A 26,932-nucleotide genomic window follows, 5' to 3' on the forward strand; every position below is an offset into this window, starting at 1 on the left:
CAGCTCAAATAAAATAGTTTGTAGATTAGGACACTGAGTCTGGGAGATGTACTGTTTTTAATTTCAAGGATTAGATCCTTATATCATATTGCCTGTTAACATATTATATTCTTCATATATGTATATATCTACCTATATACATGGATGTGTGTATATATATATATATATATACACACATATATACTGAAAGTTGCTAAAACAATGAAACTAAATATTAATGAAAACCGAAGTACTACAATTAATTTATAGGTATTACAATGTTATATAAAAATGTTTTAAAATAACTTCATATGATTCAGAATCTTTTTAAGGATGCAAGTGATCACAGAAACACATCATATGGTCATAAAGATTTATAAGCTGTTAAATGAACTTCAGGGCAGATGCAGAGAACATGCAACACCTGGCATAGATAGTACGTCTAACGATAATACAAATCCTTTATGGTACATTAACACCTTCAAAAATGAGTAATGTCCCAAGATTAACTCCACAGAAAGTTACAGATGAGGGTCAAAATGAAATGTAATTTCGCGAAACTAAATCAGCAATGGAATTCATCTAACATTCTGTTATATCTGTTGCCATTAATATTTTCCAATAAACATAATTTAAGGTATGTCTATGATGAATGATATTTATTGCTTTTAGGATCTGGGCTATTTTGCTATTTATCTGAATTAGAAATATTATATATTCTATTTCTCGTTACGTGCCTAATTAATTCACTGTATTAAAAATTTATCTTACTTTGTTCAGATCAAGCAAGCTAAAACCCTTTAATTTCATTGTGCTCAAAAATTAATTCTTTCTGCTACTTTAAGGGCAAATAACTTATTCACATTACTCAAATTATCAGAAAAGCATAACTTTCTTCTTAACTATTTTTGTGAAACTAAGAATTCTCTGAAAGTTTTTCCTTCTTACAAAATATTCAAACTTGGGTCACTGAGAATAAACTGAGTAATATAATATTTTACTTCATATGTGATTTTTTTTTTGGAAGATTTTATTTATTTTTCAGAGAAAGAGAGACACAGGGAAGGTGGGAGAGAGCACAAACAGGCAGATGGAGAAGCAGGCTCCCTGATGAACAAGGAGTCTCATGTGGAACTCGATCTCAGGACCTTCAGATCATCACCCGAGCTGAAGGCAGACGCTTAACCCACTGAGCCACCCAGGCATCCCTCATAGGTGATTTTTATTGTTTGTTGCATTATTATGTAGAACACTGTAAAGAATGATTCTATGTGCCAGATTTCCAAATAACTAACTCTAATCATTTAAAAATATAAATTAATCCTTGGGTTAAAATTTCAATATTTTTCCTTTTAAACATTCCTAGAAAGTTATCTCTTATTTTTTTTAATATATGTGAATAAACTGGAAAAGACACGATGAAATCTTGCTAAGCCTAAACAGCTTCCTATCTATCACAGGAAAAATCACATCACAGTATTTGACTATTGTATAAAGTTTATTATAAGGAATATCAAAAGATCCATCTCCCATTAGTTGTTCCATGGGATTTTTTAGTTCTATTAATTGTTCCATTAAAGTCTATCATGATAACTGATAAGTTAATTATTATAGACTTTAAAGTTTAGTAAAATCTGTGTTCTTGTTTACTCAAACAAAATCTATTCTTCTCATTGATTAATTTTAGTGTCTGGAATTATTTCTTATTTTAAGGACTTCAGGTTGCAGAACAGAAAATATAAACGGATCAACTGTTTATGTTAGTAAAGTCTACTATTAGTGGAACACCAATTTTTTGTTTAATTTTTAAACCTTTTATTTTTTACTATAGTATGAAATTGCTTTTAAATACCTACTGTATTTTAAAGTGTATTTCCAATTTTACAGTTGCCCATGAGTTCTTTTATGTGAAATGTCCAGGATAGACAAATCATAGAGAGAGTGGATTAGTGGTTGCCAAGGCTGGTTTGCAAGAGAGGACAGTACTGTGCCCTTATTCATGGGGGAAATTTTCCAAGACCCCCAGTGGATGCCTGAAACCACGGATAGTACTGAGCTCTATATATACTGTTATTTCATGTATATACATGCCAATTATAAAGTTTTGTTAACAAGGGAAGCACAGCAAGAGATTAACAACAATCATTATAAAATATAACATTTATAGCAATATACTATATTAAACGTTATGTGACTGTAATCTTCCTCAAAATAATCACATTTTACTGTATTCAGCCTTCTTATGATGATGTGAGATGATAAAGTGTCTATATGATGAAATGAAATGAAGTGAATGAGGCATTGTGATGGACTGTTAGGCTACCATGTGTCAGAGGAGTCATCTGCTTGAGAATCACTGTTGAACTCAGGTAACCAAAACCACAAAATCAAGCTGTGAAGGGTTGGGGACTACTGTAATGGGAAATGGGTACTAATGTATATTGGGATTTTACGGAACAATGATAAAATGTTCTAAAGTTAGATAGTAATAATGATCACACAAAATTGAATGCTTTTTTTTTTTTTTTTTTTTTTTTTCCTTAGGGGAAGAAAGAAAACAGAAGAGAGTGTATGGAAACAGAGGGAGGGTCTGAGGAGGAGATAGGGTCTTATCACAGGCTTCACATCCAGTGGGGAGCCCAGCTTCAGAGCTCCATCTCAGGACCTGAGCTGAAATCAAGAGCCTGATGTATAAACAATGAATTGTGGATCACTGAAAAAAGAATTAAGTTAAATTAAACTAAAAAAAGAAAAAGAGCCTGACACTTTACCAATTGAGCCATGTAGGGCTCCCTTGGATTGCACACTTTTTAAAAAGTGTATAGTTTGGCATGTGAGTTATATCACAATAAAACTGTTATAAAATAAATCCACATTGGATTCTGAAATCAGTACTCAGTGATTATGGGAAGTAGACGGACACATGACATGGGGAGTAGGTAGACCAGTGCAATATGAAAAATATAATCTGGCAAGAAACATTTAGTGTGGGGAAATGAAGATTTGGAACTGTGCAAATTAGTTAGAATGGAGTAGGAAAACAAATTAGGTCATAAACCGACACGATTTTTTGTTTCCTATGTAGATGAGATAAGTGTATGTTGTAATGTAAGACCCAAAGAATGGTTAAAAAATGTAGCTTGTCTTAGGTAATCTTAGAACAATATCGTAAATTTTATGTAAATTAAAATAGAAAAGCATAAACCAATCATTTCAGTTAAGTATCATTATCTATGTAGTATTCAACTGGAGCTTCTTTTGTAGTATATGAAATTCTTAATGACAAATGGACATTAATCATAAATTTCTCTGTGTATAGTTATAAATTTCTCCACATATGTGAGTGTGTGTGTGTGTGTGTGTGTGTGTGTGTGTGTGAAAGAAAGAGTGTGTGTTTCATTTTATTTGGAGAGTGGGAAATGGCAAAGTAGTTTGGGAAGAAGGAAGCTAGAGCTTTGCTTGAGGCTCACACATTACTCACCTGTTATAGAAATGAAGTATTCAAGGGCAAAACATTAAATCACTGAATATGACTGAGAGAACTGAATATTGTTGGGGTTCCATAGCTCGACAAAAATTTAAGAATAGAATAAGGTTGTAAACAAGGAGAAAGATCAGATTCACAATCAAATAAAATTCTTCAAATTTTCTCCTTTCAAATAACTTTAAAATTTACACTTTTGCATTTGGGGATCAAGCTGATATTCTCTTCTTGCAGGTTTCTTATGTCAAATCCAAGAGCAAATCTGTGTGGCACACTGGCTAAACCAAACTCATTATCAAGCTGTTATGCCCGGGGGATACAATTTTTAGGCAGGAAATTCAATTTATGAACAGAAAGTCAGTTGGATTTTATTGAATATTTAAAATGTATTCCTTTCTACAGAATATGTATTTGTAGATAATCAGGATACAGATATTTATCACCAAAATTGAATAATGATGGTGAACAAAACCAATGAGGGTAAAAAAAAAAAAAAAGTAGTGATTAAGTATGCTGTAGTTTTTGGTATCATTGAAATAAATATATCAATCAGGTTAGATTGTAATGTTGGATTGTATAAAATATAACCCAATATCTTGTTGGCCCCAAAACACCAAAGTTTATTTCTTATTTACACCACATGCCTAAAAAGGGACAGGCAGGTGTCAAAGGAATTGAGGCTAATGAAGACCCCATGTCCATGCAATTATTCACTTGTGTCTATATAGAGAGATGTGCACTGGCACTTAAAGTTTCAATAATATACTTACAGCTATTTCTTCTTCTCACCTTTTATTGGCCAATGGCATGGCTATGCTTATCTTTGAAAGAGTTGGGGAAATACAATCCCATTATATTCCCAGAAGGAACAGAGCAGGGCTTATAAGGTAAAGAGCATTAGTGAATAGTCTTAATAGTTCCTGAGATCAAATTTTAATACACTAAATTTAGACTGAAAATAATTGTTTATCTTGTAAAAATCTGAGAATGGCAAAATTTGAGGAATGTTCAAAAGTCACTGATAAAAGCTCACCATACAGCCAAAATTATTTATGATTAGGATTAGAATTAGGTTTTCTATGTAAGATCCAAGAGTAATTAAAACAACTAAACATCTGCCTAATAAAGAGGCATTTTTAATCCTATTTCAATTACAAAAAGTAAATATAATAAACATATTTAAATAACAATCTGCATTTCAGTTCTATTAATTGGTATAAGAAAAAACTGCTACAAAAAGGAAACCTGGATAAATTTTATTTTTTTTTTTGCTTCTGGAGTATTAAGATATGGGATTCTCTCAGAGATGGCTCATAGCAAATCCTAAGTAAAAGCTAGAATTATGAATAAAACCTCTTAAATTTATTCCTCACCTTATAAACAGTGGCAACGTCCTTTTTCAGGATATTTATTTTCTATTGTTGCTATAATAAATTATAAGCTTGGTGACTTAAAACAACACAGAGTTAGTATCTTCCAATTACAGAGGTCAAAACATCTAAAATCCATGTATTGGCAGGCTATGTTGTGGAAACCCTAGGAGAGTTTCTTTTTCTTGCCTTTTCCAGACTTTAGAGGCCTCCTGCATCCTTCATTCATAAATCCTTTACTCCATTTTCAAGACAACTGTGCAATAACTTCAAATCTCTCTTACCTCTGCTTTTACCATCCTGCCCCCTCTTCATCTCTGACTCTCCTGTCTCCTTATGAGGGTCCTTGTGATGATGATAACTTGTTAACAACATATTGAATTTCCTTATACTAGTTTTGTTTTTGAATTTTCAAAAAAGTTTACAAATTATTCAATTAAATGTCTTCTTCAATTATAAAAAAGTTTTACTAGAATTCTCATTTATGAGGTTATCAAATTTATCATTCATAACCTTTCATTACAAATTTCATACAAGGATTTAAATGTACCCAGAAGGATTGACTAAATAAAGTTGATAGTAATTGAGTGTTATATTTTCTTCTGATAAACCTCTTCATATCATTTTTAACAAGTCTGAAAGGAGATTTTTCTCTCAAAAACAAACAAGAAAAACAAAAATGGACCTAGTAGTTATTTAGCAGAAATGCCCGAGCTTCTCTATTAGCATAAGGATAAAGAAAGATAACTTTAACAAATTGTTTCAATGATATAGAAAACTGAAGTGAATACTATGTACAGCAGCTGGAACAAACTGGTATGTGGCCAGTAGTAGTCGCTGAGGTAATATCTTTTCTGCACAGCATACTTTCTGTTATAGCACACATTATATTATTGCCTTATTATCTGAGTGGATCATACTTCACGCTTATAAAATTAAGGTGATGGACTCAACTTCTCTAGATGCTGCAAGAATCACTTCTCCACTGAGAGTGATTCTAGTGGAGTACTAAAGAAGTCGAATATAAAGAAATTTTGACATAAAACTTTTCTGACTTCAAATTTTACAGTAGTAGTGTTAGTAATAGTTTAAAAATACATTTAGACCAGAGGAGATATTATAGTGACTTAATTCAGACTGACGGGTGATGGGTTTAGGGGTTGGTATTAGGTTGAAAACAATATAGAATGTGATTTCGAAGATGGCGGAGAAGTAGCAGGCTGAGATGACATCAGGTAACATGAGATCAGCTAGATAGTTTATCAAACCATTCCACACACCTTCAATTCCAACAGGATATCAAAGAGAAGAAGAGCAACAATTCTAAAAACAGAAAACCAACCACTTTCTGAAAGGTAGGACCTGCGGAGAAGTGAATCCAAAGTGATAGGAAGACAGACCGCAGGGGGAGGGGCCGGCTCCTAGCAAGCAGCGGAGCAATGGAGCACAAAATCAGAACTTTTAAAAGTCTGCTCCACTGAGGGACATCGCTCCAGAGCCTAAGCCGGGGTGAAGCCCACACAGGGACAGTGTGGTCTCAGGCTCACGGGGTGACAGAAGGATTGAGGGTGTCTGAGTGTCACAGAGCCTGCAGGTATTAGAGCAGGGAAGTGGGCTACAGAGACAGAGCTGAGGAGTGAGCTCTCAATTCCAGGTTACCTTAAACTGTGATCTGTGGCAGAGTCAGGCCACTGCTGTGTGAGCACAGATCCCACAAGATCCAGGGAGACCCCCCTGGAAGAGCACAGGGATCTGCTGGGTTTGGAGACTCCAGCCAGGGCTGTGTGCCAGAAACAGAGATGCTTGGTCACAGGCTGGGTGAGCTCAGAGCATGGCCGGAGGCCAGGGAGATGGGAGTGATTGAGCGCTTTTCTCTGAGGGCGTATTGAGGAGTGGGGCCCCAAGCTCTCCGCTCCTCCAGACTGGAGATTGGGAGGCCACTATTTTCATTCCTGTCCTCCACAGCTCTGTAGAAAGCATTCAGGGAACAAAAGCTCCCCAAAGTGAACCTGAGCAGATTACTTAGCCCGGCAGTGCAATTCCACCTCAGGCAAAGACACCTGAGAATCACTACAAGAGGCCCCACCCCAGAAGATCAGCAAGAAATCCAGCCAAGACCAAGTTCACTTACCCGGAGAACAGTGGAGTTCCAGAGGAGGAGAAAGCAAAGCATGGAATTCATAGCTTCCCCCCATGATTCTTTAGTCTTCCAAAGTTAATTAATTTTTTTTATTTTGTTTTTTCTTATCCTGAAATTTTTTTAAACTTTTATTCTTTTCTCTTTTAATGTTTTTTAACTGGTTTATCTTAACAATACCTTTGATTTAAAAAATCTTTTTTGAACCTTTATTATTATACTCATATTTTATCCTTCATTGCATCTAACTTTATTTTTTGTATACACATAGGGTTTTCTCTTCTAAAAAAAATTGGGATACAATTTCTGCTAATAGATCAAAATATACCCTAAATCTATCACAAGGCTTTGTCCTAGTCTCCAGCCTGAGCAAATTCTCTCCACTTTCCTTTTCTTATTTCTCCCAGTCAACTTATCTACTCCTTCCTAAGAAGTGTTTTAAAAAAGATTTTCATCTTTATAGTCATATTCCATCCCTTCATCATGTTTACTCTTATTTTGTGTGTTTGTGTGTGTGTGTATATATATATATATATATATATATATATATATATATATATATTCATTCTTTAAAATTTTGGGAGGTAGTTTCTTCTAAGAGACCAAAATATTCCCAAAATTAATTGGGTGACTCTGTTCTATTGACCAGTCTAATATACATATTTTCTTTTTTTATGTATGTTTTTTTTCTTTATTTTTTTAATCTTTTTCTTTTCCCCTAAACTTCTTTTTAATCCCTTTCTTTCCCCACAATTTGGGGTCTCTTCTGATTTGTTTAAAGCACATTTTCCTGGGGTCTTTGCCACCCCTTTAGTATTTTATTTGCTCCTTCATATATTCCTATCGGGATAAAATGACAAAGTGAAAAAACTCACCACAAAAAGAAGAATAAGAGCAGTACCAAAGACTAGGGACCTAATCAATACAGAATTGGTAATATGTCAGATCTAGAGTTCAGAATGACGATTCTCAAGGTGCTAGCTGGGCTCAAAAAAGGCATGGAAGATATTAGAGAAACCCAGTCTGGAGAAATAAAAGCCCTTTCTGGAGAAATAAAAGAACTAAAATCTAACCAAGCTGAAATCAAAAAAGATTTTCATGTGGTGCAATAAAAAATGGAGGTTCTTCCTGTTAGGATAAATGAGGCAGAAGAGAGAATTAGTGATATAGAAGACCAAATGACAGAGAAAAAAGAAGCTGAGCAAAAGAGACAAACAACTACTGGACTACAAGGGGAGAATCTGAGAGATAAGTGATACCATAAGATGAAACAACATTAGAATAATTGGGATTCCAGAAGAAGAAAGAGAGAGGGGAGCAGAAAGTATATTGGAGAGAATTTCCCTAATATGGCAAAGAGAACAAGCATCAAAATCCAGGAGGTGCAGAGAATCCCCCTCAAAATCAATAAGAATAGGTCCACACCCCATCATCTAATAGTAAAATTTACAAGTTTTTGTAACAAAGAGAAAATCCTGAAAGCAGCCCGGAACAAGAAGTCTGTAACATACAATGGTAAAAATATTATATTTGCAACATACTTATCCACAGAGACCTGGCAGGCCAGAAAGAACTGGCATGATATATTCAGAGCACTAAATGAGGAAAAACATGCAGCCAAGAATACTATATCCAGGTAGGCTATCATTGAAAATAGAAGGAGAGATAAAAAATCTTCCAGGACAAACAAAAACCAAAAGAATTTGTAAACACCAAACCAGCTCTACATAAAATATTGAAAGGGGTCCTCTAAGCAAAGAGAGAACCTAAAAGTAGTAGACCAGAAAGTATCAGAGAGAATATACAGTAATAGTCACCTTACGGGCAATACAATGACACTAAATTCATATCTCTCAATAGTTACCCTGAAAGTAAATGGGCTAAATGCCCCAATCAAAAGACGCAGGGTATCAGAATGGATAAAAAAACAAAACCCATCAATATGATGTCTAAAATAAACACATTTTAGACCCAAAGACACCTCCAGATTTAAAGTGAGGTGGTGGGAAACAATTTATACCATGTTATGGACATCAAAAGAAAGCTGGGGTGGCAATACTTATATAAGATCAATTAGATTTTAAGCCAAAGACTATAATAAGAGACAAAGAAGGACACTATATCATACTCAAAGTGTCCAATAGTACATTAAAAGGATTATTCACCACGAGCAAATGGGATATAGTCTAGGGCTGCAAGGTTGGTTCAATATCCACAAATCAATCAATGTGATACAATACATTAATAAAAGGAAGCATAAGAACAATATTATACTCTTAATAGATGAGTATTAGAAATAGAAATAGACCCTCAACTCTATGGTCAACTAATTTTGACAAAGCAGGAAAGAATGTCCAATGGGGAAAAGATAGTCTCTTCAACAAATGGTGTTGGGAAAATTGGACAGCCACATGCAGAAAAATGAAACTGGACCATTTCCTTATACCACACATGAAAATAAACTCAAAATGGATGAAGGCCCTCAGTGTGAGACAGGAATCTATCAAAATCCTTGAGGAGAACACAGGCAGCAACCACTTTGACCTCAGCCACAGCAACTTCTTCCTAGAAACATCACCAAAGTCAAGGGAAGAAAGGGCAAAAATGAACTATTGGAACTTCATCAAGATCAAAAGCTTTTGCACAGCAAAGGAAACAGTCAACCAAACCAAAAGACAACCGACAGGATGAGAGAAGATATTCACAAATGACATATCAGATAAAGGGCTAGTATCCAAAATCTATAAAGAACTTATCAAACTCAACACCCAAGGAACAAATCATCCAATTAAGAAATGGGTAGAAGACATGAACAGACATTTCTGCAAAGAAGACATCTAGATGGCAAACAGACACATGAAAAAGTGCTTACTATCACTTGGCATCAGGGAAATACAAATCAAAACCACAATGAGATACCACCTCACACCAGTCATAATGGCTAAAATTAACAAGTCAGGAAATGACACATGTTGGCAAGGGTGCAGAGAAAGGGGAACCCTTCTACACTGTTGGTAGGAATGCAAGCTGGTACAACCACTCTGAAAAACAATAAGGAGGTTCCTCTAAAAGTTGAAAATAGAGCTACACTCTATCCAGCAATTGCACTACTGGGTATTTACCCCAAAGATACAAATGTAGTGATCAGAAATGGCATGTGCACCTGAATGTTTATAGCAGCAATGTCCACAATAGCCAAACTACGGAAAGAACCTAGATGTCCATCATCAGATGAATGGATAATGAAGATGTGGTAATATATACATATACATACATACAATGGAATACTATGTACCCATTAAAAGAAACAAAGTCTTGCCATTTGCAAAGACGTGGATGGAACTAAAAGGTATCATGCTAAGTGAAATAAGTCAATCATAGAAAGAGAATTATCATATGATCTCTGATATGAGCAATTTGAGAAGCAGGGCTGGGGGTTGTGGGTGGTAGGGAGGGAAAAAAATGAAACAAGATGGGACCGGGATGGGAGACAAACCATAAGAGACTCTTAATTTCACAAAACAAACTGAGGATTGCCAAGGTGATGGGGGCTAGGGAGAGGGTGGTGGGGTAATGGACATTGGGGAAGGTATGTGCTATGAAGTGTGCAAACCTGGTAATTCACAGACCTGTACCCCTAGGGTTAATAATACATTATATGTTAATAAAAAATAAAAAACTAATTAAAAGAAAAAGAAAACAATATAGAATGCATACCTCATCCCACCACACACTATGCAAAGTGATATAGGAACAAAGAGAAGTTTTAGACATTATGTGAATCTCTGAAATTGTTGCTCCATTAGGAAGTGTGAGTAATGAAGAGAAAGTACTTGGAGAATCATCAAAAATTTCAATGTTTGTATAGACAGTAAATATAATATAAATTACATCTGAAAATGCAGAAGGAAGTTTGGATCTAATTTAAACAGAAAAGATTAAGTCTGACTTTTCCAAAAGTGTTGTTTAAGGATAATGTGTAGGACATAATTTTGTTAAGACGTGATTTTAAAATGTAGGCATTTGTTTTGTGTGAATATACACTTTTGGCTCTGCACCCACAATCAGTTAAGAATTACATGCATATTTTTCAGAGTTACTGGATTACACTGAGTACCAAAAAGTCACATGAATAAATTAAATGAAAGGATTTCATATTATAAAAATATTGGGATATTAGTAATATCCTAAAATTATTGTGTAGTATATACCATCAATTTTTTTCTACATCTAGTTACTTTTAAAAACTTAAATTTTCTAGTATTCTCATCAACTGTTCTTTTGTAAAAACTAAGCGATATTTGTTTTATATTTAAAACACTGAGTTCAATTTATATATTCACATAAATGTATGCATACTGTATTGCCAGACACACCACACAATAACTTCATGAATACTTAATGCTTTTTATTCAGAATGTACATAGATTTCATGAAGTCCCCCCACTGCTGCATAAACAGTTCATAAAACCAGCATGATCTGACTGTGCAAGTACTTTTTAAAATTAACTCGATAGTAAATTTTAATTATTTATCCAAAATGTATTATGAGCTTATATTATGCCAGTAGTGTTTGATGGCAACATTGTGACTAGGCTTAAACTCTTACACAACATAAGTTATTTAACATAAAATATAGAATATATTTAGATTATTATGTCATCATGTTATGGTTCTTGGTTCTTATCTCAAATAATTAATAAAAGCATATTGCTAGAGTAAAGTGTATGGTAATTTTTTTTTCTAATAGCATATGTATACGGATATACTGTAAAAAGAAAAAAAAGGAAGGAAAAAGAAGCCACTTAGCACTCTTATAAAAAGGCATCCTACATAATGATCATGATTGGGCATGATTCCTTGAGCTATGCTTTCACTATTTTCTTTTCAGCTTGTTTACCATTAAGCAGGCAATTGGGTTATTTTGTGTGATAGATCTATTTCCTGACACAATGTCTACATATTGCCAACAGCTCATTGAGTGAAAACAAACTGCATGACATACCAAAGAAGCCTGCATATATATATATATATATATATATATATATATATATATATATATATAATATAAACATACACACACACACAACATATATATATAGCTTATAAAACTTAGTGATAATGGCAAAACTTGTAATTCTTCAGCAACAAATGCTACCTAAATAATGACAAATTGCAATAAAATGTATAATGAACAAGGCTGTTCCAGTTGACAACAAAGTGATGGTCGTGTTAGAGAAATGTTTCAGGAGAAAAGAAAATAATTTAAGTGGAATCAAGTATCATAAAATGAAATATACTAGAATTCACAAAATAATACAACTTGAGTTAGTGATAACAATTTCTGGTAATATCTACTGCATAATGGAATGTATTGCACAAGTTCTAATAGAAAGTCCTGCTGAATGCAGTTAAAAGCCATTTAAGCTGAACAGTGATGACTATATGTCATCATGTCTTCTGTTGAATTTTATGGAAGAATAAAACCAGGAAACACTGCATTTTCTTTTTTCTTTTTTTTTTCCAATTTTTTTATTTTTTATTTTTTATAAACATATATTTTTATCCCCAGGGGTACAGGTCTGTGAATCACCAGGTTTAAACACTTCACAGCACTCACCAAAGCACATACCCTCCCCAATGTCCATAATTCCACCCCCTTCTCCCAAATCCCCTCCCACCAGCAACCCTCAGTTTGTTTTGTGAGATTAAGAGTTCACTTATGGTTTGTCTCCCTCCCAATCCCATCTTGTTTCATTGATTCTTCTCCTACCCACTTAAGCCCCCATGTCGCATCACCACTTCCTCATATCAGGGAGATCATTTGATAGTTGTCTTTCTCTGCTTGACTTATTTCGCTAAGCATGACACGCTCTAGTTCCATCCATGTTGTCGCAAATGGCAAGATTTCATTTCTTTTGATGCTGCATAGTATTCCATTGTGTATATATACCACATCTTCTTGATCCATTCATCTGTTGATGGACATCTAGGTTCTTTCCATAGTTTGGCTATTGTGGACATTGCTGCTATAAACATTAGGGTGCACGTGCCCCTTTGGATCACTACGTTTGTATCTTTAGGGTAAATACCCAATAGTGCAATTGCTGGGTCATAGGGCAGTTCTATTTTCAACATTTTGAGGAACCTCCATGCTGTTTTCCAGAGTGGCTGCACCAGCTTGCATTCCCATCAACAGTGTAGGAGGGTTCCCCTTTCTCCGCATCCTCATCAGCATCTGTAATTTCCTGACTTGTTGATTTTAGCCATTCTGACTGGTGTGAGGTGATATCTCATTGTGGTTTTGATTTGTATTTCCCTGATGCCGAGTGATATGGAGCACTTTTTCATGTGTCTGTTGACCATCTGGATGTCTTCTTTGCAGAAATGTCTGTTCATGTCCTCTGCCCATTTCTTTAGGTGTTGAGTTTGCTAAGTTCTTTATAGATTCTGGACACTAGTCCTTTATCTGATATGTCGTTTGCAAATATCTTCTCCCATTCGGTCAGTTGTCTTTTGATTTTGTTAACTGTTTCCTTTGCTGTGCAAAAGCTTTTGATCATGATGAAATCCCAATAGTTCATTTTTTCCCTTGCTTCCCTTGCCTTTTGTGTTGTTCCTAGGAAGATGTTGCTGCGGCAGAGGTCGAAGAGGTTGCTGCCTGTGTTCCCCTCAAGGATTTTGATGGATTCCTTTCGCACATTGAGGTCCTTCATCCATTTTGAGTCTATTTTTGTGTGTGGTTTAAGGAAATGGTCCAATTTCATTTTTCTGCATGTGGCTGTCCAATTTTCCCAGCACCATTTATTGAAGAGGATGTCTTTCCCCATTGGACATTCTTTCCTGCTTTGTCGAAGATTAGTTGACTATAGAGTTGAGGGTCTATTTCTGGGCTCTCTATTCTGCTCCATTGATCTATGTGTCTGTTTTTGTGCCAGTACCATGCTGTCTTGATGATTACAGCTTTGTAATAGAGCTTGAAGTCCGGAATTGTGATGCCACCAACGTTGGCTTTCTTTTTCAATATCCCTTTGGCTATTCGAGGTCTTTTCTGGTTCCATATAAATTTTAGCATTATTTGTTCCATTTCTTTGAAAAAGATGGATGGATGGTACTTTGATAGGAATTGCATTAAATGTGTAGATTGCTTTAGGTAGCATAGACATTTTCACAATATTTATTCTTCCAATCCAGGAGCATGGAATATTTTTCCATTTCTTTGTGTCTTCCTCAATTTCTTTCATGAGTACTTTATAGTTTTCTGAGTATAGATTCTGTGCCTCTTTGGTTAGGTTTATTCCTAGGTATCTTATGGTTTTGGGTGCAATTGTAAATGGGATTGACTCCTTAATTTCTCTTTCTTCTGTCTTGCTGTTGGTGTAGAGAAATGCAACTGATTTCTGTGCATTGATTTTATATCCTGACACTTTACTGAATTCCTGTATAAGTTCTAGCAGTTTTGGAGTGGAGTCTTTTGGGTTTTCCACATAGAGTATCATATCATCTGCGAAGAGTGATAATTTGACTTCTTCTTTGCCGATTTCGATGCCTTTAATTTCCTTTTGTTGTCTGATTGCTGAGGCTAGGACCTCTAGTACTATGTTGAATAGCAGTGGTGATAATGGACATCCCTGCCGTGTTCCCGACCTTAGCAGAAAAGAATTCAGTTTTTGTCCATTGAGAATGATATTTGCGGTGGATTTTTCATAGATGGCTTTGATGATATTGAGGTATGTGCCCTCTATCCCTACACTTTGAAGAGTTTTGATCAGGAAGGGATGCTGTACTTTGTCAAATGCTTTTTCAGCATCTATTGAGAGTATCATATGGTTCTTGTTCTTTCTTTTATTGATGTGTTGTATCACATTGACTGATTTGCGGATGTTGAATCACCCTTGCAGCCCTGGAACAAATCCCACTTTGTCGTGGTGAATAATCTTTTTAATGTACTGTTGAATCCTATTGGCTAGTATTTTGTTGAGTACTTTCGCATCTGTGTTTATCAAGGATATTGGTCTATAGCTCTCTTTTTTGATGGGATCCTTGTCTGGTTTTGGGATCAAGGTGATGCTGGCCTCATAAAATGAGTTTGGAAGTTTTCCTTCCATTTCTATTTTTTGGAACAGTTTCAGGAGAATAGGAATTAGTTCTTCTTTAAATGTTTGGTAGAATTCCCCCGGGAAGCTGTCTGGCCCTGGGCTTTTGTTTGTTTGGAGATTTTTAATGACTGTTTCAATCTCCTTACTGGTTATGGGTCTGTTCAGGCTTTCTATTTCTTCCTGGTTCAGTTGTGGTAGTTTATATGTTTCTAGGAATGCATCCATTTCTTCCAGATTGTCAAATTTATTGGCATAGAGTTGCTCATAGTATGTTCTTATAATAGTTTGTATTTCTTTGCTCTTAGTTGTAATCTCTCCTCTTTCATTCATGATTTTATTTATTTGGGTCCTTTCTCTTTTCTTTTTGATAATTCGGGCCAGGGGTTTATCAATTTTATTAATTCTTTCAAGGAACCAGCTCCTAGTTTCGTTGATTTGTTCTATTGTTTTTTTTCGTTTCTATTTCATTGATTTCTGCTCTGATCTTTATGATTTCTCTTCTCCTGCTGGGCTTAGGGTTTCTTTCTTGTTCTTTCTCCAGCTCCTTTAGGTGTAGGGTTAGGTTGTGTACCTGAGACCTTTCTTGTTTCTTGAGAAAGGTTTGTACAGGTATATATTTTCCTCTCAGGACTGTCTTTGTTGTGTCCCACAGATTTTGAACCGTTGTATTTCATTATCATTTGTTTCCATGATTTTTTTCAATTCTTCTTTAATTTCCTGGTTGACCCATTCATTCTTTAGAAGGATGCTGTTTAGTCTCCATGTATTTGGGTTCTTTCCAAACTTCCTTTTGTGGTTGAGTTCTAGCTTTAGAGCATTGTGGTCTGAAAATATGCAGGGAATGATCCCAATCTTTTGATACCAGTTGAGTCCTGATTTAGGACCGAGGATGTGATCTATTCTGGAGAATGTTCCATGTGCACTAGAGAAGAATGTGTATTCTGTTGCTTTGGGATGAAATATTCTGAATATGTCTGTGACGTCCATCTGGTCCAGTGTGTCGTTTAAGGCCTTTATTTCCTTGCTGATCTTTTGCTTGGATGATCTGTCCATTTCAGTGAGGGGAGTGTTAAAGTCCCCTACTATTATTGTATTATTGTTGATGTGTTTCTTTGATTTTGTTATTAATTGGATTATATAGTTGGCTGCTCCCACGTTGGGGGCATAGATATTTAAAATTGTTAAATCTTCTTGTTGGACAGACCCTTTGAGTATGATGTAGTGTCCTTCCTCGTCTCTTATTATAGTCTTTGGCTTAAAATCTAATTGATCTGATATAAGGATTGCCACTCCTGCTTTCTTCTGATGTCCATTAGCATGGTAAATTCTTTTCCACCCCCTCACTTTAAATCTGGAGGTGTCTTCGGGCTTAAAATGAGTTTCTTGGAGGCAACATATAGATGGGTTTTGTTTTTTTATCCATTCTGATACCCTGTGTCTTTTGACAGGGGCATTTAGCCCATTCACATTCAGGGTAACTATTGAGAGATATGAATTTAGTGCCATTGTATTGCCTTTAAGGTGACTGTTACTGTATATGGTCTCTGTTCCTTTCTGATCTACCACTTGTAGGCTCTCTCTTTGCTTAGAGTATCCCTTTCAATATTTCCTGTAGAGCTGGTTTGGTATTTGCAAATTCTTTCAGTTTTTGTTTGTCCTGGAAGCTTTTAATCTCTCCTTCTATTTTCAATGATAGCCTAGCTGGATATAGTATTCTGGGCTGCATGTTTTTCTCGTTTAGTGCTCTGAAAATATCATGCCAGCTCTTTCTGGCCTGCCAGGTCTCTGTGGATAAGTCAGCTGCCAATGTGATATTTTTACCATTGTATGTTACAGACTTCTTTTCCTGGGCTGCTTTCAGGATTTTCTCATTGTCACTGAGACTTGTAAATTTTACTATTAGGTGACGGGGTGTGGGCCTATTCTAATTGATTTTGAGGGGCGTTCTCTGAACCTCCTGAATTTTGATGCTCGTTCCCTTTGCCATATTGGGGAAATTTTCCCCAATAATTCTCTCCAGTATACCTTCTGCTCCCCTCTCTCTTTCTTCTTCTTCTGGAATCCCAATTATTCCAATGTTGTTTCGTCTCATGGTGTCACTTATCTCTCGAATTCTCCCCTCGTGGTCCAGTAGCTGTTTGTCCCTCTTTTGCTCAGCTTCTTTATTCTCTGTCATTTGGTCTTCTATATCACTAATTCTTTCTTCTGCCTCATTTATCCTAGCAGTGAGAGCCTCCATTTTTGATTGCACCTCATTAATAGCTTTTTTGATTTCAACTTGGTTAGATTTTAGTTCTTCTATTTCTCCAGAAAGGGCTTTTATATCTCTCGAGAGGGTTTCTCTAATATCTTCCATGCCTTTTTCGAGCCCGGCTAGAACCTTGAGAATTGTCATTCTGAACTCTAGATCTGACATATTACCAATGTCTGTATTGATTAGGTCCCTAGTCTTCGGTACTGCCTCTTGTTCTTTTTTTTTGTGTTGAATTTTTCTGTCTTGTCATTTTGTCCAGATCAGAGTATATGAAGGGGCAAGTAAAATACTAAAAGGGTGGCAACAACCCCAGGAAAATATGCTTTAATCAAATTAGAAGAGATCCAAAATCGTGAGGGGGTAGAAAGGGGATAAAAAGATCTTCAAAAAGGAAGAAAGAAAAAAAAAAAAAAGAAAAGAAAAAAAAGAAAAGAAAAGAATTTAAAAAAAGAAAACACCTAAGAATAATATAAAAAATAAAAAATATATATATTAGATAAACTAGTAAAAAATCGTTAAAAAAGAAAAAGGTAACAGTTAAAAAAAAATTTTTACCCGAAGGTCAGAAAAAAAACCAAAAAATTAAAAAGAAAAAAATTAAATTAACTGTAAGACTAAAAAAAAAATCACAGGGAAAAAGCCATGAGTTCCGTGCTTTGCTTTCTCCTCCTCTGGAATTCTGCTGCTCTCTTTGGTATTGAAGCCGCACTCCTTGGTAGGTGAACTTGGTCTTGGCTGGATTTCTTGTTGATCTTCTGGGGGAGGGGCCTGTTGTGGTGATTCTCAAGTGTCTTTGCCCCAGGTGGAATTTCACCGCCCTTACCCGGGGCCAGGGTGAGTAATCCGCTCGGGTTTGCTTTCAGGAGCTTTTGTTCCCTGAGCACTTTCCATAGAGTTCCGGAGGACGGGAATACAAATGGCGGCCTCCTGGTCTCCAGCCTGGAGGAGCCGAGAGCCCAGGGCCGCACTCCTCAGTGCGCCCTCAGAGAACAGCGCCCAGTCACTCCCGTCTGCCTGACCTCCGGCCGCGCTCCGATCTCACTGAGCCTGCGACCGGTTCAAGGTCACCTCCAGCTGGGATCTTACTCTCGGCTCTGTCTCTGTAGCCGGCTTTCCCGTTCCAATACCCCCGCAAGCTCTGCGACACTCAGACACCCCCGATCCTTCTGTGACCCTGTGGGACCTGAGGCCACGCTGACCCTGTGTGGGCTTTGCCCCGGGTAGCCTCTGGAGTGATGTCCCTCAGCGGAACTTACTTTTAAAAGTCCTGATTTTGTGCGCCGGTGCTCTGCCGCTTGCCGGGAGCCGGCCCCTCCCCCCGGGGTCTATCTCCCGTCACTTTGGATTCACTTCTCCATCGGTCCTACCTTTCAGAAAGTGGTTGTTTTTCTGTTTCCAGAATTGCTGTTCTTCTTCTCTTCGATCTGCCGATGGATTTTCTGGTGTTTGCAATCTTTAGATAAGCTATCTAGCTGATCTCCGGCTAGCTGAAGTCTTCTCAGCCTGCTACTTCTCCGCCATCTTGACTCCTCCTCCAACACTGCATTTTCAATAAGAAAACTGACAGGGAGAGAATCCTTAGATATCTACTTTTAGATAGACTGCCCAACATTGTATTTCTGCCACTTGTGACTCATCCTCTTTTGAATCCAAACCCTGAAAGCTAAAAACTTGTGTTTATAACTACAGAAATGCAGTTTTATGTCATTTCACACAGTAGACAATGAAAAATCATACTTGCAAATATTTGAAGACAATTTATAATCTTTATCACCAGCTGATAATTAAAAGTATATAACTAAATTGTTTTTATTTATTTTATTACTTGACTAAATTTAATTTAATTTGGTTTTCAGGCTACATATAAAAATTTTAGTTTGAACCTCAAATTGAAAGAGAACATAATCCAAGGCCAGTGATTCTTAAACTTTGCTGTACAGTAGAATCACCAGGGGGAAGAGAGAGAGATGGGTCTCTAAAATACTGAGGGGCTCCTGGGGGCTTAGTGAGTTAAGCATCTGCCCTCAGCTCAATTCATGATCTCAGGGTCCTGGGATCTAGCCTTGTGTCAGGCTCCCTATAAGCAGTCTGCTTCTTCTTCTGGTCCTGCCCTCACTTGTGTGCTCTTACTCTCTCAAATAAATAAATAAAATCTTTAAAAATATATTGAGGGGCGCCTGGGTGGCTCAGTGGGTTAAGCCGCTGCCTTCGGCTCAGGTCATGATCTCAGGGTCCTGGGATCGAGTCCCGCATCGGGCTCTCTGCTCAGCAGGGAGCCTGCTTCCTTCTCTCTCTCTCTGCTTGCCTCTCAATGTACTTGTAATTTCTCTCTGTCAAATAAATAAATAAAATCTTTAAAAAAAAAATAAAAATATATTGATATTTATTTTTTGCTTTTATCTGCAGATTTACAGACTTGATATGGGCGATTACCTTGTCATCTGTTTTAGAAGTTCTCTACATGATTTCAGTATTCAGTATAGTTTGAGAAGCTAAAGCCCTATTCTTTTTCAAAGACTGGTTTTGGAGAATCTGAAAGGAACTGAAAATTGAGAATACAACTGAAACATTTTGATATTACTATCAAACTGTACGTTGATGATCACTATGCCTTCTGAAACCCCATTAACTATATTATCAATGATGGGGGAGGCTTAAAATAATAATTCAAGCTCTGTTCATGATCTTGATCTAACAAAACCTCATATTTGGCCTTGACTATCTATATCAAACCCAAATTAAGCTGCTACATGTAGTATATGTTCTAGACCAAAGTCAATGACTATTGATCCTAGTTCAAAGTAATGAGCAGGAGTAGACATGGTGAAAAGACCGAAACTAATAATCCTTAAAAAAAAAAAAAAAAAAAAAAAAAAAACCACTAATAATCCTTGATCACATACTGCTGTGTGTTCTCCTTCTTAAATTTTTCTTATAGCAATATCATTAGAACTAGGTTCCTCATAATTTGGTAGATTTTAAAAATTGGTAGTTTGGAGAGTTAATTATCTTGTTCAACGTATGGGCTTAGGCAGGAATCATAAAAAATTCTGACTCAAAAGACTTTCATCTTTTTAACTTGCTGGATTTTCATTTTAGTTCCTTCTAGAACACAAGAAATCATAAAAATGATTGAGATGTAGAATTTTTTTAAAAGATTTTATTTATTTATTTGACAGACAGAGACCACAAATAGACAGAGAGGCAGGCAGAGACAGAGAGAGGGGGAAGCAGGGTCCCTGCTGTGCAGAGAGCCCAATGTGGGGCTCCATCCCAGGACCCTTGGACCAGGACCCGAGCAGAAAGCAGAGGCTTTAACCCACTGAGCCAACAAGGTGCCTCAAGATGTAGAATTAAAAGAACAATTTGGATCATAGTGCCATAAACCATAGGATAGATGGGTCTTGTCATTGTTAAAGATGTGGAGGAGAAAAAACATATATGTGAATTAACAAAAGTCTCAAAACAGCCCTTAACTTAACATCCAAATTAATGCAATTGCTTGAATCTAATGTAACTGAAATCTTGTGGGGTAAACAAATCAAATATATACTATGGACATATACACATATATATAATTATAATGGGGAGTCTATTTTCATTCTCTTAATCCCTTGTAATTTCATCTTACAATTCAACTTTCTTCTTACAAGCTCAATGAAAGCCCTTAACAGTCTGATTATAAATTACATACAAAATGTATTTGGACTGTGTGGCATGTCTCCTAAAATATTATCAGCCAGTGTATCTCTGCTCATAATAATTTCTCTGTTCACAATATTTTCTATTGTTCCCTCCCATCTGGCTTAGAAATATAATGTTCCTTTTCTTCTAAATGTAAAAGTTACTTCAGCAAATTCTTTCAGATCAAAAGAGGAGTAAGCACTGCCCTCTTCAACCTTTATCCATCCCCTTGATGCTCATTCCTTAAAGTAAGTGGGAAAATTGGCAACTTTTTGAGCACAGAACCTTGGTATCAGAAAGAAAGACTGCCTTGAAATCCTAGCTGGAAGCTTATTAGATGCTTAATTTTGACTACATTGCTTTGACTAAATACATTGTACTCTCCCCATAGTAAATTAAAAATTAGTATTTTATAAAGATGTTGAAAAAATATAAATAAGGCATATAAAGTACACATTTTATTATGCATTTAAGCATCAGTTTAATGTATACTATTTATAATATAATAATTTAATTTAATATATATAATAATTTAATAATTTATAATAAAGTCAACTTGTTGAGATATACCTTTACTATAATATATAAAATATATGAATATACTTAAAACATTTTTGAATTTTTCACCTTGTTTCATTTGTTGGAAGAAATAAATTTCATAGTATTAGCATTTCTTTGAGTCACCAAGATGTGGTCTGTTTTTCAATATTGATTTTTTTTTTTATTTGACAGGGAGAGAGAGATCACAAGTAGGCAGAAAGGCAGGCAGAGAGAAAGGGGGAAGCAGGCTCCCCGCTGAGCAGAGAGCCTAATGCAGGGCTCAATCCCAGGATCCTGAACGGAAGACAGAGGCTTAACCCACTGAGCCACCCAGGCACCCCTCCAATATTGATTTTCTAACAAGTTCATATTCATATTCTATTACCTTTCATTTATGCACACACACACACACACTCACAAACACATCCTGCTGTCCTTTCCAAGTTTGGCAACATTGTTAACTAAAGCAACTCCTGTGCTTATGGACCAAATTCAAATTCCCTATTTCACTGACTGCTTAATTCCTGCAAAATTAAGCCACCTGCTTACTGAGTACAACATTACATTAACTCATTTTGATTATACTGCAGACTGCAAGTGCCAATGTAAATAGTGACTAGGCACATCTCCAAAATATTTTCTAGCAGCATATTCTGTGCTCTATGGACATTTTTAACTGACCTATGTGTTGATAGTCATTTAATATGCAGTAAAAATGTTAGTGTAAAATAAATACTCAAAAAAGAGGGAAAGCAACAATAAAAGTTATCTAGCAATAATAAGGAAATTTATATGGAAGTTGGAAATTCAGTATGGGGAATTATACCATCACACTCCCCAAGGACAAAAACAAAAATGCATCATAAAATGATCTCCATTTGTTAGTAGAGTTAGGTGCCTCCTCTTTTATCAACTTGATTAGAACAATACATAATCATAGGGTTATACACACATACAAACACAAGTTCAGATATTTAATAAAGAGTAATCCTGGATTTTCATGACCTAAATTCATCAACATATTGCCAAATTTTCTCATTTCTTCTAGTTGTTAGAAAATGTGTATTCCACATATAGAATGTACTCGATTGACTTAATATTTCAAGAAATTTTAAGATCTACATTATATTCCTCTAAATTTCCCCTCACTCTCTAAATTAGATTTAAAAGTTTAAAGATATTATCTTATATACATACATAAAATGCATACATTATGCCATATATGGATACATATATGTATATATGCACACACATATATGTATGTGTGTATATGTGTGTTTGTGTATGTATATATCTTATCTGTGACAATGGCATAGTAGGAAGCACCAGGAATGTGTCTCCCTACTGAGATAAAATTGCAGTGGCTGAATCTGCCTATTGTAACTATATTAGAACCTAAGTCTATTGAAGGCTTACAATTTCAAGAAGAAAGCTTTTATAGTAAACAAGTTAATTTCAGTCAATTTCAGCTTTTAGCACAGTAGCATCTACTATCCTGAAGCCCTCTGGCCATAGTAGCAGCTCAGCAAGTGTTCCAGAAGCAGCTTGGCTACATAGTTTGGGGGATTCAGGGTGGGCAAAAAAAGACCCTGTCCTCTGAATATCAAGTATCTCTGCCATGATTGCTGATTACTGATTCTGAAGCCAGAGAAGTGGAGAAATATTATCAAAACTAAGAATGAAGGAAGGAAGGAAGGAAGGAAAGAAAGAAGGAAATGGTTTCTAAATATTTACTGAAGATATACCTTATTATCAAATATACTAAAGCATATAGTGTAGAAAACATTTATGCAAATCTAAAGGACAATATCAAGCAAACAAATAAATGTACTATTGTGAGCAAACATTCTATCCAATGATTGAAACTATGTGGCTGCTCTCATTATCTCTAGAATTTATTCCATACTTTATTCTGACACTCCTCAGATATTTCAAGTCACACTTATCACTATTTTGTTACACAATTTCCTTCCCCACATAAATTTCCTTATTAATTATTTTCCTCTCTTTTAAAATGTTTCCCATTTAGCTTAAGTATAAATACCTTCTACAGTCCTGTTATAAAAAGCTCCCATAATAAACTCATATTCATTTCCATTTTCTCAGAGATTTAATTTTTTATTTAAAAAATAGAGCAAGAAAGAAAGCAAGAGCATGGGGGAGGGGTAAAGGGAGAGGGAGAAGCAGACTTCCCACTGAGCAGAAATCCCGATGGGGGGCTCCCTCCAAGGACCTTGAGATCATGATCTAAGCCAAATGCAGATGCTTAACCAACTGAGCTGTCCAGGCACCCCCTGTTTCCATTTTTTAATTGCGGTAAAATAACATAATATCCACCATTTTAACTATCTATAAGTATAAAATTTAGTAATACTAAGCACATGAACAATGTTGTGTGACCTTTACCATTATCTTTTTCAATAATTTTTATCATCCCACATAGAAACTCTGTATCCTTTAAGCATTAACTTGTTATTCCCCTTTCCATTTAGCCCATAGTAACTTCTATTCTACTTTTTGTATCTATGAATTTGACCACTCTAAGAACCCCTACAAGGAAAATCATATGATGTTTCTTTTTGTGGCTGAGTTACTTCACTTATTTTAAGTCTTCAAGGTTTATCCATGTGTTACAATTTCCTTTATTTTTAAGACTGAATAATACTCCATTGAGAGTACATACCACATTTTGTTTATTCATTCATCATTCAGTGGACACTTGAGTTGTTTCCTTTCCCCTTTTTGACTTTTGTGAATAGTGCTGTTATGACTACAGTTCTAAAAATATCTGCATAAGTTCCTGTTTTCAATTTTGGGGTATATGCCCCAAAGTGAAATTGATGGATCAAATGACCAATTACATTTTAATTTTTTTGAGGACCATCATACTATTTTCCACAATTTGCACCATTTCACGGTCCCACTAATAACAGTGCATGAGTTTCCAATTTTCTACATCTTTACCTAACTTGTTACTTTTTTTTTTTTTTTAATATTAGTCATTCTAGTGAGTATAAAGTGGTATCTCATTGTGGCTCGATTTGTATTTCTTAAAGATTAGTGATGTTGAGCATTTTCTTTCATGTGAGTACTGAAAATTTACATACATGATTTTGATAAATGCTTATTCACTGCTTGTCAATTAAAAAAATTACAGCAAAGAATATATAATATTTATTACCTTACCCCTTTTTAAATATACAGTTCAGTAGTGTTAAGTATATTCACATTAGGTGCTGGTGTGATTCCATCCGGCATGGCTGTTTATGGAACAGTAGTCATTTATCTCCATCTGCCCTCTCTCCCACTGAAGTGTGGAAGATTTGATGCACATAGACATTAGGTCCCTGGAGGCTCCAGAACTATCTTTTTGGTTGTGAACTAAGGCTGACAAAAAATTACCACTTTAAGGTGGATAATGTTGAAAATTAGGAGCTGGTGCAAAGGATGAATTACACATTGTTGAAGCAGAGGCAATGAATTATGTAATCAGTCCAATTAAAGTCACACTGACAACTCTAAAAATGTCTGTATAGCCAACAGTTTCCCTTGGGGGCTTTGAAATAACACCATGTGTGGTTTTATAGCTGAGATGTGGTTCAGGGCCTGAGCGTATTTACACAGCTTAGTAGCTCTGGAAGAAGATGTGGAGTCAGAAGGCAAACGATGTAAAACTCATTAGTAGATCTGGAAAGTGTTATGTTCCTGGTAGTGGTAGCAAGTTTCCACAGAAAAACGTAAAACTTGCTGCTCCTGAAGATGATGTGAGAAGGAAGCTGAAGTAAAGCCTCCAGTAAAGAAATCTATACATGTTAATCCAGATAAAAATACAATATCCAGAAAGAAAAGATCCAGAAAAATCTAGGGGGGAAAATCCAGATAAAAATACAAAAACCAAACCTGAATGGAAAAAACTCAAAATCATCAACACCAAGACTGAAAGGTCAGGAATATTTCAAAAAACAGGAAAAGCTCCCAAAACATCATAGGACCTAGTTCTGTAGAAGACATTAAGGCAAAAAGGTAAGCAAGTATAGAAAAAAGTGGTTCTCTTCCCATAGTGGAAGCCAAGTTCATCAATTATATGGATAATCGCTTCCAGATAACTAATTAAGAGGCTACTGAAGATCTCTGGCAGTGGAGGAAGTCTCTTAAAGAAAACAGTTTAAACAGTCTGTTAAAATTTCAGTCTCCTTTCATTGTATAATAGTTGATATCTGGCTATCCCTATAGCAGAGTGAGAACTTTCCCTCCCGTGTCTGATAAATGTTGTCTAGGTTCCATTACCAAGAATGTGTTTTCCAAAATGCCTGTTTAGTTTTTAAGGATGGAACTCCACCCTTTGCTTGGTTTTAAGTATGTATGGAATGTCATGATAAGATATAGTAGTAGTGGTGGTCGGACAAATGGAAGTGTGGAGATAAAAATATACATGTGAAATAAACTCAGTATTTTAATAAAGTTAAAAAAAATGTATATTCACATTATTGTTCAACAGATTTCCAGAACCTTTTCATTTACAACATTGAAACTTTATAACCACAAAATACTAATTACCTTTTTCTGTCTCCCTATATCTTGGCAACCGATTTTCTACTTTATGTTTCTTTTTTAACCTTTTTTTTTTTTAAGATTTGATTTATTTATTGATTTATTTATTTGTCAGACCCAGAGATTGAGAGAGAGAGAGAGAGAGAGATCACAAGTAGGCAGGTAGAGAGGGAGGGGGAAGTAGGTTCCCTGCTGAGCACAGAGCCGGATGTGGGGCTCAATTCCAGGACCCTGAAATCATGACCTGAGCTGAAGGCAGAGGCTTAACCCACTGAGGCACCAAATGCCCCTGTTTGTTTGTTTCTTTGTTTCTTTCTTTCTTCTTTCTTTTAAAGATGTTATTTATTTACCTGTCAGAGAGAGTGAGCACAAGCAGGGGGAGTGGCAGGCAGAGGGAGAAGCAGATTCCCCACAGAGCAGGGAGCCTAATATGGGACTCAATCCCAGGACCCCAGGATCACGATCTGAGCCCAAGGCAGACATTTAACCAAATGAGCCCCCCAGGCATCCCCTATTTTATTTTTCTATGATTTTTTTCTATTTTAGACATTTTCTATGAGAGAAATTATATGGTTATCTGTCCTTTTGTGATTAACTTCTTTTGCTTAACTATCAATGTTGTATTATGTTATAGGATTTCCTTCTTTTTAAAGGATGCATAATATTCCATTGTGTGCATGTGTATTTGTGTGTATACACATTTTCTTTCTTTCTTTTTTTTTTTTTTAAAGATTTTATTTATTTAGTTATTAGAGAGAGAGAAAGAGAGAAGCAGAGGGAGGACAAGCAGACTCTGTGCCCAGCATGGAGACTGATGCACAGTTCAATCTCACA

The 26,932-nt window shown here is 35.8% G+C and overlaps 1 pseudogene; it reads left to right on the forward strand.

The window, feature by feature from the left end:
* The window catches only part of LOC131813604 (nucleophosmin-like), a 56,702-nt pseudogene extending 30,948 nt beyond the window's left edge, over positions 1–25,754 (forward strand).
* Positions 25,755–26,932: the final 1,178 nt, after the last annotated feature.

The sequence above is a fragment of the Mustela lutreola genome, chromosome 13, assembly GCF_030435805.1.
Source record: "Mustela lutreola isolate mMusLut2 chromosome 13, mMusLut2.pri, whole genome shotgun sequence".
NCBI classification, from domain to species: Eukaryota; Metazoa; Chordata; class Mammalia; order Carnivora; family Mustelidae; genus Mustela; species Mustela lutreola.